This window comes from Balaenoptera musculus, chromosome 16 (assembly GCF_009873245.2).
Source record: "Balaenoptera musculus isolate JJ_BM4_2016_0621 chromosome 16, mBalMus1.pri.v3, whole genome shotgun sequence".
NCBI classification, from domain to species: Eukaryota; Metazoa; Chordata; class Mammalia; order Artiodactyla; family Balaenopteridae; genus Balaenoptera; species Balaenoptera musculus.
This window is the reverse complement of record NC_045800.1, coordinates 47,276,502-47,291,814: the sequence shown is the minus strand read 5'-3', so window position 1 is coordinate 47,291,814 and position 15,313 is coordinate 47,276,502. Positions and strand designations below refer to the sequence as shown.

The following is a 15,313-nucleotide window of genomic DNA, read 5'->3' as shown; positions in this document are numbered from 1 at the left end:
TCTCCCTCTGTTTTCTAGCTTTGGGTAAAGAAGTATTTTCCATTTTTCTTTTCAAGTTCAACATCATAATGCCGGACCGAATTCCCTCCCCCTTCCAAAACAAGAATGATACATGCGGTTAGGCTCAGGGGTCACTAAAGGACGAAGCCGGTGGTGGGTCTTTTCTCTTCCTCGCCCGGGTTGATCAGGGCGCGCCGGCTGTCGACTCTGCACAGCTGCCCATGAGGTGGGAGAGCAGAAAGACCGCGCCGACACCGACGCCCGCCCCCAGAGCGCCGTCGTCGCTGGGCAACGCCTCTGCCCCCACCCCGGTCGAGCACGTGACGTGTGCGTCACGTGACAGATCAGTCGGCGTCCTCCCGCGGAGGGTTGTAAACAGGCTTAGCGGTGGCCGAGCTGCAGCCCTGCCGCGTCCGCGTCTCCGGCATGCCCGAGGCGGGCGGGGATTTCCCCGCCGCGAGCTCAGCGCCCACCTGAGGTAACTCCTGCGGCCTCGGGTCTGGCGTACCCCGCGCCGCGCGCAGCCGCCGCTGCTGGCCGCCGTCGAGGCTGGCCGAGCCCCTGGCCCCGGCAGGGGGTGTGGCTGCCAGTTGTGCTGTCCGCGACAGGTGGGCGGGTCGGGGGCGGCCGTCGAGGCCCGGGCCTCGCACCGCCCTGGGCCGGGGCCCAGGCGCCTAGCCGGCCTAAAGGCGGCAGCGACCCCGGGCCGTGGGCTCTTCCGCCCCGGTTTTCGAGGCTGCCCTTGGGCCGGGCCGAGCCGGGGGCCGCAGGAGCCATCGGGCGCTGAGGGCCCGGGGCTGCCAGCGTGGAGTCCCAGTTGAAGTGCTGCCCCCGACGGGCTGTGAGACCTTGGGCAAGTCAGCCCTCCCCTTGGCCTGAGTTTCCACATCTGTAAAATGAAAGGATGGACTAGGTGATTTCTGAGGATCTTACCCTTCCGACGTGTGTGATCTCGAGAGAGGCCTGTGTACATTGGAAGCTGCCAGAGGGAAAGCATAGGTAGATATTTTGTCTTTTAATTGCTGAGTTTCTTTTTGGCTTTGAGTTTTTCACCTGACACTATTTGGATTCTTGTTCACTAGGGTGAAGTTTTTAATAGAAAACTTAGAGAAAGTCATAATGGTTTATGTTACTTTTTTTCTCCCCTCCCAGGCTTTTAAAAATGCAACGGAACCTTTTTTCTTAAAACGTTGTTTGGAAGCCGAATTTGTCAAAATCAGAATCTTTATCTGCCATACTGTCTTCCTCCCCCCTTCCCCGGCTCCCATACCCCTGAGAGAACTAGGTTTGGGAGAAAAGGAGGTCCTGTTTTATGTAGTGAGTGAACATAAACAGAATCTGAGGTGATGATGTGCAGGCAAAAAAGATTATCAGGAGGATTTTTTTTTTTTAAGTTAAGAGAAATACATAGTTTCCTCATTTGTTGTTTTTGAAGACTAGAGTTGGTAAGTTTACTAGAACTCACAGTTTGATATTAAAAGAGGAAAACCATATCCTTTGACAACTTGTCTGCTTGGTGCTTCTGTGAGGTGTGTGAAAATCAGAGGTCGAGTGGACCATGAGTGGAGCCCAACGTGACCTAGTGGAATATGTTTTCTCTTTTGAAAGCAAACCGACTTCCTTGATCTTTGGTTTAGGTTTAGGCAAGTCACTTCCCTTCTTGGGGTCACAGTTTCTGCTACAAAGTGAGGAAATTGGATTGATTTTGGCTTCCCTTAGGGTTGCCAGATAAAATACAGGACACCCAGTTAAATTTGAATTTTAGTAAACAGTGAATAAGTTTTTAGTATAAATATTGCATAGGGCATGCTTTACCAAAAAGTCATTGTTTATCCAAAATTTAACTGGGCCGACTGTATTTTTATTTGCTAAATCGGGCAACCCTAGCTCCAACTTTTTTGTCTTCTTTAAATTAGTTCCAGGAAGATATTGTAGATGCATAGACCGGAGTGAGTTGATTAAACCAGTCAAGACCCTTTGTTTGTTATCAGTAGCAGTGTCTAGTTCTTGAAGAACAGCTCGGTTTCACTTTGGTCCCTCCCGCCCCCCCCACCATGTAGCAGTTCCTTTTTTGCTATAATCACATAATGTTTAGGTTTATACTCTTGGTGGTAAACAATTTAAATAACTGAAAGAAAAAAAAGTTGCCAAAATTTCTTAAAGTACCAAATTTGAGTCATGAAATGGCATATACTATTTTTTTTTCTAGAAAAGATACTTTACAGTACTACTTATTCTTTAGTTATCTGATTGACTCAAGACATTTTCTAAAGCAGTGGACTGTTCTGATGGTAAATAATCCTACAGGAAGATCTTAGGCCTTTTGCTTTGGCCACCTGTGAGTATGGAAATGACCCGTGTATGCACTATAAACATTTAGTTTTAACTATTTATCAATTTTGTCTTTGCTGTATTTTGAAGATTTTCAATGTTGAAATATTTTTCAGGGAGTGTAATTTTTAATTCTTCATTTTTGAGGATTTTTTTAAAAAATTAGGCCTGATTTAGTTTGTTTGCTCAACTCACTTTGAAATCCCTGAATTTTCTAATTCATGTATTCATTTAACAGTCAGCAACAACAAAAAACCTGAGTGCCGCCTTTGAGCCAGGCTGATGTGATCAGTGTTGTACTTCTTCAGGTGCTTATTCTGAAAGAGGAGTTAAATCACATGCAATCCGGGGATAATGTGATGAGGGCCTTGAAGTGATACAAGTGCTATGGAAGTTGAGAGGAGGATTAGTGCCCATCTGGTCGTTACATTGAATGGCAGAACTTCCTGGAGGGGGTGGTATTTAATCCAGGTCATGGGGGTTAAGGTGGGGTTAGGAAGACAGGCTTAAAGAAAGGTGGGAAGATGCAGGAAAGGGCAGGGGAATCCATCTTCTCAGTTCTACAAAGCATACACTTTGTTGGATTGAAAATAGTTGACAATATTGTTTACATGTAGTTTTTGATTCACTGTGAATGCGAGCCTGAATTCTCTAGTCCTGCTGCTCAGGTTCCTACGGGAGACCTTTTCTCTGGGCCATTCGGTTTCTCCAGAGAATCATCTGTTCTCCCCCTGTGTATTAGTCTTGCTTCTCAAGGTGTATTCCATAGACTGTTCATGTTGGTATCATGTTGGTGCTTGTTAGAGATGTAGAATCTCAGGCCACATCCCAGGTGTACCTCAGAACAAGATGATTTATATGCACAAAAAATTTTGAAAGCACTGGACTGTGCTATGCTATGGCAACAGCACAATAGCAACAACAAAATATTTTTGTCATGCAAAGTCTAACACAAGTTGGATGTAACTCCTCCATCTGTAGCTGTGCCATCTGGCTTCCAAGATGGCAGTGGAAGAGCTGGAGGATCTCGATGAATGGTTTTAAAGGCCAGGCCTGGAAGTGACTAACATTACTCTCACCATATTATATTGGTCAGGAATCAGTCACGTTACCTCTAACATAATTGCAAGGGAGGCTGGAAAATGTATTCTTCTAATTTGCCCAGGAACAGGGACCAGTGTAGTGGATAAGTAGCATTGACTCTGCTTCAGTTGGCCATTCTGGTCCCCAGACTGTTTCATTCTCCCTCCCACATGTAGGGCATGCTAACCCCCTGTACAGCCAGTCATTGCCTTCAGTTCAAAGTACAGGCATACCTTGGAGATATTGTGGGTTCAGTTCTAGACCAACACGATAAAGCAAATATTGAGATAAAGCAAGTCACAATTTTTTTGGTTTCCCAGTGCACATAAAAGTTATGTTTATGCTATACTGTAATCTGTTAAGTGTGCAATAGCACTGTGTCTAAAAAAGACAATGTACAAACCTTAATTTAAAAATACTCTGTCGTTAAAATGTGCTTATCATCATCTGAGCCCTCAGTGAGTCCTCATCTTTTTCCTGATGGAGGGTCTTGCCTTGATGTTGATGGCTGCTAACTGTTCAGGATGGGGTGAAGGTTGGGGTGGCTGTTGGAATTTCTTAAAATAAGCCAGCAGTGAAGTTTGCCATATTGATTGACTGTTCCTTCCATGAGCCATTTCTCTGTAGCATGCAGTGCAGTTTGATAAATTTCATGCACGGTAGAACTTCTTTCAAAATTGAAGTCAGTCCTCTCAAACCTTGCCACTGCTTTATCAACTAAGTGTATGTAACATTTTAAATCCTTTGTTGTCATTTCAGCAGTCTTCAACAGCATCTTCATCAGGAGTAGATTGCATCTCAAGAAACCACTTTCTGTGCTCATCCGTAAAAGCAACTCATCCATTAAAGTTTTATCATGAGATTGCAGCAATTCAATCACATCTTCAGGCTCTACTTCTAATTCTTGTTCTTTTGCTGTTTCCACCACGTCTGCAGTTACTTCTTCCACTGAAGTCTTGAACCCCTTAAGAACTCATCCATGAGGGTTGGAATCAACTTCCAAACTCCACTTAATTTTGATATTTGGAACTCTTCCCATGAATCATGAATGTTCTTAGTGATATCTAGAATGATGAGATCCTTTCCAGAAGGTTTTCAGTTTTGCCCAGATGTATCAGAGGAATCACTATCTATGGCAGCTATAGCCTTCTGAGATGTATTTCTTAAATAATAAGACTTGAAAATCAAAATTACTCCTTGATCCATGAGCTGCAGAATGGATGTGTTAATGGTCACGAAAACAACCATACAATAATCTCATTGTATATCTCACTCAGTGCTCTTGGGTAACCAAGTGCATTTTCAGTGAGCAGTAATATTTTGAAAGGAATCTTTTTTTCTGGACATTGGGTCTCAACAGTGGGCTTAAAATATTTAGTAACGTGTTGTGAAAAGATGTGCTGTCACCCAGGCTTTGTTGGTCCATTTATAGAGTGCAGGCAGAGTAGACTTAGCATAATTCTTAGGGACCCTAGGAATTTCGTAAATGACCATTGGCTTCAACTTAAAGTCACCAGCTGCATTAGTCCCTAATAAGAGAGTGAGCCTGTCCTTTGAAGTTTTGAAACCAGACATTGACTTCTCTCTAGCTATGAAAGTCCTGGATGGCATCTTCTTCCAATATAACACAGTTTCGTCTTCATTGAAAGTCTGTTGTTTAGTATAACAACCTCATTAATCATTTTAGCTAGATCTTTTGGATAACTTGCTGCAGCTTCTGCATCAGCATTTGCTGCTTCCCCTTGCACTTTGATGTTATGGAGACACCTTCTTTCCTTAAACCTCATGAACCAGCCTCTGCTAGATTCAGACTTTTCTTCTACAGCTTCCTGATCTTTCTCAGCCTTTATCAAATTGAAGAGAGTTAGGGCCTTCCTCTGGATTAGGCTTTGGCTTAAGGAAATGTTGTGACTGGTTTGATCTTCTATCTAGACCACTAAAACTTTCTCCATATCAGCAATAAGGATATTTCACTTTCTTATCATTCATGTATTCACTGGAGCGGCATTTTAAATTTTCTTCAAGAACTTCTCCTTTGCGTTCATAACTTGGCTAACTGTTTGGTGCAAGAGGCCTAGCTTTCAGCCAGTCTTGGCTTTCAACATGCCTTCCTCCTTAAGCTTAATCATTTCTAGCTTTTGATTTAAAGTGAGAGGACTCTTCGTTTCATTTAAACCATCCTTTCTCTTGAGGATTATTAACTGGCCTAATTTCAATATTGTGTGTCTCAGGGAATAGGGAGGCTTGAAGAGAGGGCGAGAGACGGGAACAGCTGGTTTGTAGAGCAGTCAGAACACACACAACTTTTATTGATTAAGTTTGTCATCTCACATGGGCATGGTTCATGGCATCTAAAACAATTAAAATAGTAACATCAGAGATTACACTGATCACAGATCACCATAAAAATACAAGAATAGTGAAAAAGTTTGAACTATTTTAAGAATTACCAAAGTGTGACACAGAGACACAGAAGACACAGAGTGAGCAAATGCTGTTGGAAAAATGGCGCTGATAGACTTGCTCAATGCAGGGTTGCCACAAACCTTTAATTCGTAAAAAATGCAATATCTGCGAAGTCCCAGTAAAATGAAGAGCAGTAAAATGAGGTATGCCTGTACAGGATCTCTGAGTGATGCCTGGCTATCTTATCAGGTCCAGATAAGCCTTTCTTGTTCAAATAAATTAAGAAAACACATTATTTATTACCCTCCTCCCCAAAATATTATAATAAGGGCACAACATGACTAGTAAACAGTAGCATTTGGAAGGTGAAGCATAGACACACAGTAGTTACTCTTCTGTAGCAGTTCTTTAATGTTTATGGACAGATATAAGGGAAGGTTCTCTTCCCTGGAAGGGAAGGATGTTTCTTGATTGGACTCTGATTTTGTTCCCTGGGAGAAACACTCTCATCCTTTTTTCTCCATGGCTCCAGGGACCATCCTTAGGGTTCTTCTTTTTCCATTATTTTGTTTGCCCACACCCTATGTCCAGAATTGATGCTGGAAGCATGCTGTCCTGGGTATCATGCAGTTTGCCTGTTTGTAGAAGGTTGGACTCCCAGAGGTTGCTTTTAAGTCTTGAACAGACATTCTAAATCTGGGCCTGTTGTTTTTCTGCCGTTACATTTCCTACAGAAACTTAGCAGACTCTTAATCCGTTTACTTCCAGTCAATTCAGAGTACCAATAACCAAATAAATTTTTGATTTTTGCTAGAAACAGCCAATAGTAACCAGCCTACACTGTAAAGTTTCATTTTCCAGTTTTTCCCCATACAGTTTTAAAGTCATCATGTGTGTGATTTGCCTTCTGAGTTACAGCCATCAACAGGTTTTGTAACCATTTTTCTACTGCATAAGGTGGATCATCATCTTTTCCTTCTCTGATATGAAATTCCTCATTGCCTACAGAGTGGTGACTAAGGACAATGCAACTAGTTCAGGTTTTTGTTATGATAGCATCCCACTTCTGGTAGCAGTTTCTGTTGGAGAGGTGGCCAAGGAACCAGTTGTTTTATTTGTAGAATTTTCTCTCTATTTTTAGCCAGTATTTTACTACTACTCAAAACCTGAGACCTGAGCTCTTTGGCATCCTATGGGCAAATTAGCTCATTTTGTACCTTTATTATTTCACATACTTTTTATTGTGGCTTTCTCCACTTTGCTAAATTAATTAGTAATCCCATATTTTCTGTCTTTAAAAAACAGTTGAAATCTTTTTTGTCTGCTTGGGTGCCGTCTCTCCTCATTTGTGGCCTTGTGATTTATGTCTTTTTTTCTTTCCTTTTTTTTAAATTTAATTTTTCATTTTGAGATAACTGTAGGTTCATATGCAGTTGTAAGAAATAATGTAGAGGGATCCCATTTAACCTTTATACAGTTTTCCCCAAAGTTAACAGCTTGCAAAATTTTAGTACAATATCACAACTAGGATATTGACATCTTTATAGTTAAGATGCAGAATATGTCTGTCACCACAAGGATCCCTCATGTCGTTCTTTTTAAAAATTAATTAATTAATTAATTAATTTTGGGCTGCATTGGGTCTTTGTTGCTGCGTGTGGGCTTTCTCTAGTTGTGGCGAGTGGGAGCTACTCTTCGTCGCGGTGCACAGGCTTCTCATTGCAGTGGCTTCTCTTGTTGCGGAGCAAGGGCTCTAGGCATGCGGGCTTCAGTAGTTGTGGCACGCGGGCTCAGTAGTTGTGGCTCATGGGCTCCAGAGCACAGGCTCGGTAGTTGTGGCGCACGGGCTTAGTTGCTCTGTGGCATGTGGGATCTTCCTGGGCCAGGGCTCAAACCCGTGTCCCCCTGCGTTGGCAGGCGGATTCTTAACCATTGTGCCACCAGGGAAGTCCCCCTCATGTTGTTCTTTTATAACTACCCCCACTTCTCCCTGCTCCCACTGCTTTCTTAACCCCTGGCAACCACTAATCTGTTCTCCCATTTCTATAATTTTGTCTTTTCAAGGATATTATATAAATGGAATTATACATTATGTGATCTTTTTGGATTGGCTTTTCTCACTCAGCATAATTCTCTGGAGATTCATCATTGTTGTTTCATGTCCAAATAGTTCTTTTTTTATTCCTTTTTTATTGCTGAGTAGTATTCTGTGGTATGAATGTACCATAATTTGTTTAATCACTCACTTGCCGAAGGACATCTAGTTGAATAAAGCTATTACAAACATTTGTGTGCAGGTTTTCCTGTAACCATATTACTTCATTTCTCTGGTTATAAAACTCCTGGAGTTGCTGGGCCGTATGATATTCACATGGTATGTTTTAGGAAATTGCCCAAGTGTTTTCCAGAGTACCATTTTACATTCCTACCAATATGGAAAGGATGGTTCAATTTCTCCTTATCCTTGCCCACATTTTGGTGTTGGCACTATTTTTAATTTTAGTCATTCTAGTAGGTATGTAGTGATAACTTCATTGTGATTTTAATTTGCATTTCCCTAATGGCTAGTACGGTTGAACATATTTTCATGTGGTTATTTGCCACTTGTATATTCTCTCAGCAAAAGTCTCTTCATGTCTTTTGCCCATTTACTAATTGGATTTTTGTTGTTGACTTCTGAGAGTTCTTTATATATTTTAGATACTAGTCCTTTGTCAGATATGTGGTTTGCAAATATTTTCTCCCAGTCTGTGGCTGATCTTTTCACCCTTTGAAGAACAAAAGTTTTTTATATTTATGAAGTTCAATTTATAAATTTTTCCAATTGGGAATCAAGCCTTTGGTGTCAAGTTTAAGAACTCTGTCTAACTCTAAATCCTAAAGTTTTTTTTTTTAATGCTTTTTCTCCCCTAAAAGCTTTTAGGTTATACATTTAAGTTCATGAACTATTTTGAGTTAATTTTTGTGTAAGGTGTTGAAACTTGATTTGAGGTTCATTTTTTTCCCCTTATTGCTCTGGCACCATTTGTTAAAAAGTTCTCTTTCCTTCACTGAATTGCTTAATTAAAAATCATTTGGGCATATTTGTGTGGGTCTATTCATGGGTTCTCTGTTCTGTTCCATTGAATTATATGTCTCTCTCTCTGCCAGTATCAGACAGTCTTGATCGTAGCTCTATAATAAGTCTTGAAATCAGTAGACTGATTCCTCCCATTCTCTTCTCTTTCAGGATTGTTTTAGCTTTTCTTTTTCCATATGCATTTAAAAATAATCTTGTCTATGTCTACAAAAGTCTTTAAAAGATTTTGACAAGAATCTTGTTAAGCTTGTGTATTAATTAGGGAATAATAGACATTTTTACTTTGTTGAGTCTTCCAGTCCATGAACACAGGTATGCATCTTAATTTATTTATTAGTTTATTCTCTAATTTCTTTCGTCAGCATTTTATAGTTTTCAGCATAAAAGATCTTTGTTACATTTACACCTAAGTATGCCATATATTTTCATGATTGTAAATGGTGTTGTATTTTTAATTTCCGTGTCCTTGTTTTCATTGTTAGTATTAGAAGTACAACTAATTTTTGTATGTCTATCTTGTATACTACAACTTTGCTGAATTCACTTATTCTGCGAGTTTTTTTTGTAGATTCCTTGGGACTTTCTGTGTCATCTGAAAATAGGTACAGTTTTATTTCTTTCTAAGCTGCATGCCTTTTGTTTCTTTTCTTGCCTTACTGCATTGGCTAGAACTTCCAGCACTATGTTATAAATAAGAGTTGCCTTTTTCCCGGTCTTAGGGACAAAGCAATTGTTTTCTTATCATTAAGTATAATATTAGGTGTAGGGGTTTTTTTTGTAGGTGCTGTTTTTCAAGTTAAGGATGTTCTTTTTTATTCCTATTTTTCTGAGAGTTTTTTTTCTTAAATCATGAATGGGTGTTGAGTTCTGTCATATGCTTTTTCTTTGTTCATTGGAATCATATGTGATTTTATTCATTAGCCTCTTAACATAGTAGATTACACTGACTACTTTCCTTTTTTAAAAAAATTTTTATTGGAGTATAGTTGATTTACAATGTTGTGTTACTTTTTGTTGTACAACAAAGTGAATCAGTTATACATATACATATATCCACTCTTTTTTAGATTCTTTGTCCATATAGGTCATTACAGAGTACTGAGTAGAGTTCCCTGTGATATACAGTAGGTCCTTATTAGTTATTTATTTTATATATTATAGTGTGTATATGTCAGTCCCAATCTCCCAATTTATCCCTCCCCCTTATTAATTTTCAAAAATTGAAAAAAAATCTTATATCCTTGGAATAAGCCTCACTTGGTCATGGTTTATAATTCTTTTTATATTTGCTGAATTCTGTTTGCTAATATTTTAAGGATTCTTTTTTCTGTTTAGAGAACTTCCTGTAGCCGTTTCATCTTTTGGGGGTATATCTGCTGGTGACACAGTCTCTTAGTTTACTTTTATCTCAAATGTCTTGATTTCCCCTTACTTTTTGAAGGATTTTTTTTTTTGGATATAGGGTTCCCAGTTGACAGTTCTTTTCTTTCAGTCCTTGAAAGGTGTTGTGTCTTTCCTTCTGGCCTCCCTGATTTTTCATGAAATATTTGCTGCCATTTAAATGATGTTTCCCCTGTAGGTAAGGTGTTATTTCTCTCTCACTGCTTTCAAGATATATATGTTTTTCCTTGGTTTTCAGAAGTTTGACTGTTCCATATCTTGCTGAGGATTTCTTTGAGTTTATCCTGTTTGAGGTTTGCTCAGAATCTTGAGTCTGTAAATATATCTTTTGCCAAATTTGGGCATCTTCAGCCATTATTTCAAGTACTTTTTCAGCTCAGCTCTCTCCGATGACATGAATGTTAAATCTTTAGTTATAGACCCACAGGTGCCTGAGGCTCTGTTCATTTTTCTTTTTCAGTTTATTTTTCTCTTTGACATCCAGATTGGGTAGTTTCTATTGGTCTGTCTTTTGGTTCACTGTTTTTTTTCTGTCCCCACCATTCCACTGAGCCCATCTCTTGGTTTTTGTATTTTGGTAATTGTATTTTTCAGTTCTGAAATTTCCTTTTGGCTCTTCTTTACACCTTTGCCTCTTTATTTCTTTGCTGAGACTTTTTTTTTTTTTTTAACCAAGACACAGCAGTGGTGGGGATGAAAGTCCCAGCTACCTACTCAGCCTCCTTTGATACCGTCCTGATGGGGATGTTGGGATGCTTTGTTACATCTTGGTGAGAGAAGATGTCTAGTCTACCCTTGGTCTTTGCTGGCATGGGTAGGGGTGTGGCCACAGGTTTTTTTTTCTGTGGTATTTGGCTGGAGTAGGGTGATTGTTGTCTACGTTTTTTTTTTTTTTGTCTTTCTAGGCTGACTCTTTCCTATACTCCTTTGGTTATTAGAAAGAGCAGGCTTTTCTTGGGGCTTTTTTTGTTTGTTTGTTTACACTTCTTGGCGTTTCTGGATTTGCCAGTTCTTCAGCTCCAAGTTTGGATTATATGAGGCAAAAAGAAAACCCAGGAAATTGAACACCATGCCATTCCTTGAATCCTGAGGTCCCTAGCTGGTCTGCCGCCTTCTTTCTGCCTTTCAGAGTCTTGTATTTGTTTTACATATAATGTTCAGAGTTTTTATTTGTCCTTAGTGGAAAAATAGGGAAAAGTACATTAACTTCCCAGAAGTGTAAGCTTCTTCTTTTTTTTTTTTTAATTTTATTTATTTATTTTTGGCTGTGTTGGGTCTTTGTTTCTGTGCGAGGGCTTTCTCCAGTTGCGGCGAGCGGGGGCCACTCTTCATCGCGGTGCGCGGGCCTCTCACTATAGCGGCCTCTTTTGTTGCAGAGCACAGGCTCCAGACGCACAGGCTCAGTAGTTGTGGCTTACGGGCCTAGATGCTCCGCGGCATGTGGGATCTTCCCAGACCAGGGCTCGAACCCGTGTCCCCTGCATTGGCAGGCAGATTCTCAACCACTGCGCCACCAGGGAAGCCCAAAGCTTCTTCTTTTTAAAAAATCCTTTTATTATCATTTTAATAGAGTCTTGGTGGAAGAGGAACTAAACCTAAGTATTCAGTCCACGCCTTTATTACTTCTTAATATTTTATTTCATTTGTATGAATTAGGCAGATTGAATATGTTATTTACTCAGTGCTTGTATTGTTCATGGCACACAATCTTATGTGGAAGAGCCTTTGGAAATGATTGAGAGCATGAAGGTTTGCTTGGCTAAGGTTTCTCAAAAAGCTCCAAGCCATAATGAGTTCCTTCTGTGTTGCTCCCAGAAAGATTAGTTTGCTTCTTGGTGAATTTCTTTAGGGTAGTTGATGTAGAAGATGATACTTTAATACTGTAACCTAATTTTTAAGTTTAAATGACCTTTCATTTTATGCCAGGAGGCTACATACTGTAAATCTTTAAATTTAACTTGATTTGTTAAAAATTAATTTAAATATGTTCTCAGGAAGGATATCTTTATATTAGATTATATCAAAGCATTACAAATTTAAAGAATCACTGAAAGTCTTAAGTTTGTTAATTCAGTTGTGATAGTGTTAGGAATGTTCAGTTGTGATAGTGTTAGGAATGTTCTAGTGCTTACCCAGATTGCATAGCCGTTAAGGATATGGCTCTGGAGCCAGCTTCAGTGCTTACTGATGACCTTGGGCCTGGGTTTCTTCATCCATAAAGTGTGGATGATCACAGTTACACTACTTCATAAAGTGATTGTGATGATGTGAGTTGTTTTTAACTTACTAAAACTGAAAATATTTTTCTATTTTATCATAAAACTTAAAAAAATGTCAATTCTCTTAGTAACAGCATCTAATACAACTTGATGTTAGACTTAAGAGATTAGACTTACGAGTTAGGAAACCTGAGTTCCACTCCCAGCTTTCCTGAAGAGCTGCTTGACTTCTGCCAAGCAGCCGTGCTTCATCCCTTTCTGCCTTATTTTACTCATTTATAAAAGTAGGGTTGAGTTTGAACTGGTTGATCTTTAAGATTCCTTCTGTTTCTTCCATTCTGGTTTTTTGTCTCACTGAATCATAATTGAGCTAGTTATAACACAGTTCATGAGGAGAGCACATTTTACAACCAGGAGAAGAAAAAGGATTCCGGTGGGGAGGGCAGGATAATTTTACGGAAACGTTTAATTAAGTTTGTTTCACGCAATCCTAATTGAGGGCAAAACTAATGCCTGTGGATGGAAGGGTGGCGCTCTTGTCTCAGCCTAATGGACCCATGTTTAACAGTTACTCCTGTCCAACATCGAAATGGGCCACCTTAAGTGCTGGATGCTTCCTAACACTGAAAGGACAAAAGTCAAGGTCAGACTGGCAAATGATATATCAGAGTCAGGTCGAGGTTATTTAAATCTCAGCCAAGGATGGTGCTGGATGACTTCTCTAACTTTCTGGCCTCCCATGGGTAGAAATCATGACATGATAAAGTTGTTAAAATAATCAAGAAAAAACATATTGTAATGTGGCACAGAGGTCACTAACTTTAACTGAATTATAATAATGACAATTCATATAATAAATTCCTTTTTATTTGCAATTTTTTTTGGTTGGAGTGCAGACTGAGTACTTTTTGTTCTCAGTTTTGAAAGTGTTGCTTCTCTTAAGTCTTATGTAGTTTTTGATGATTCGTGTGGAGAAAGGAGCACTATTATTTTCTTCTTTTTTTTTTTTTTTTTAATTTTATAGCTACTTTTATTTTTATTTATTTATTTATTTTTGGCTGTGCTGGGTCTTCGGTTCGTGCGAGGGCTTTCTCTAGTTGCGGCAAGTGGGGGCCACTCTTCATCGTGGTGCGCGGGCCTTTCACTATCGCGGCCCCTCCCGTTGCGGGGCACAGGCTCCAGACGCGCAGGCTCAGTAGTCGTGGCTCACGGGCCCAGCTGCTCCGTGGCATGTGGGATCTTCCCAGACCAGGGCTCGAACCCGTGTCCCCTGCATTAGCAGGCAGATTCTCAACCACTGCGCCACCAGGGAAGCCCTATTTTCTTCTTTTTGAATGATCTTTGGTTTTTTTTTTAACGTCTTTATTGGAGTATAATTGCTTTACAATGTTGTGTTAGTTTCTGCTGTATAACAAAGTGAATCAGCTATACATATACGTGTATCCCCATATCTCTTCCTCTTGTGTCTCCCTCCCACCCTCCCTATCCCGCCCCTCTAGGTGGTCACAGAGCACCGAGCTGATCTCCCTGTACTATGCGGCTGCTTCCCACTAGCTATCTATTTTACATTTGGTAGTGTATATGTCCATGCCACTCTCTCACTTTGTCCTAGCTTACCCTTCCCCCTCCCCGTGTCCTCAAGTCCATTCTCTACATCTGCGTCTTTATTCCTGTTCTCCCCCTAGGTTCTTCAGAACCACTTTTTTTTTTTTTTTTTTTTTTTTAGATTCCATATATATGTGTTAGCATACGGTATTTGAATGCTTGCCACTTTTCTTTTAAGCTAAGCTGGGAACTGTGAGTTTGGGTTCTTAGGTCCTTGAGATATGCAGCTAAATTTGTCATCAACTATGTGGGTGCACTGCCAACTTCTCTGGAGATGTTTACCAGTCTGGGCAATTTTGATAGTATTATCTTCTTACAGTTTCTGCTGTGAGGCAGTCTTTGAAGAAATATATGATATGTGGCAGAGCAAGCCCTTGGGGAGAAAAAGGTATTCTTATTACTTTTTATTAAATTATAATGTTCTTGTTCCCAGCTCCTGCAGTAGAATTTTGGTCCAAAGGAAAAACTATCTCACCCTGCCTTAGCATCTGGTTGAGGAGGTTTTGTGTGTGTGTGTGTGTGTGTGTGTGTGTGTTTACATTTCCTAAAATATCTCAGGTCTCCTTTACGCACTCTGTGTCCTGGTCCGCAGTGCTGCTGACATTTAGGTGTGGGTAGTTTGTCGTGGGGGCTGTCTGGTGCATTTTAGAATGTTTAGCAGCTTTCTTGGCCTCTTCACACTAGATGCCAGTAGCCTCCCGACAGTTCTGGCAACGAGAAATACCTCTAAGACATTGCCAAAAGTCCCCTGGGGGGCATAATCACCCCGGTTGAAAACCACTGACTTACGAATGCCTCTCAGCCAGCCCCCTGCCACAGTTGTGGCCATCCTACTCCCATCTGGTTTCTCCATGTTGCCAGCCTTGGTCACAGCCTCTTCCTCCTAACTGTGCTCTGCTCAGGTAATTAGGTGGAAAGTTGCCAAGTGGAAGGTGGAATCAGTGGGGAATAGGGCAGAGCTGGAGTCAGGTGTGGCCCTGGGTAGTGGCTGAGCACTGCAACATGCAGATGGGTGTGTTTTTTGGTGGCAGCTAATGATTAGACTTAAAAACAAATGTTCTTTGACATGAAACTGAGCTGACAGTGACACCGGTGGTCCTAGCGCACAACACTAATCAGGTATGTGATGTCTTCATGTTGTCTGAAGCCTGCCTTGGGAGTCTGGGGTTTCTAAAGAAAGCTCTTTTCT

General features: G+C 40.5%; 1 protein-coding gene across 8 annotated transcripts in view; it reads left to right on the top strand.

Annotated features, from left to right (window-relative positions):
- Positions 1-347: 347 nt before the first annotated feature.
- The window catches only part of MARCHF8 (membrane associated ring-CH-type finger 8), a 111,041-nt gene continuing 96,075 nt past the window's right edge, over positions 348-15,313 (top strand). For 5 of the 8 annotated variants that reach the window (XR_005016818.1, XM_036828675.1, XM_036828677.1 and 2 more), the window contains exon 1: positions 362-478. The gene's annotated coding sequence lies outside the window, so the exon portion shown is untranslated. Of the gene's footprint in view, positions 1,000-14,443; positions 14,513-15,313 lie in introns of all 8 variants that reach the window. The other 3 variants (XM_036828673.1, XM_036828678.1, XM_036828672.1) reach the window with 3 other exon arrangements.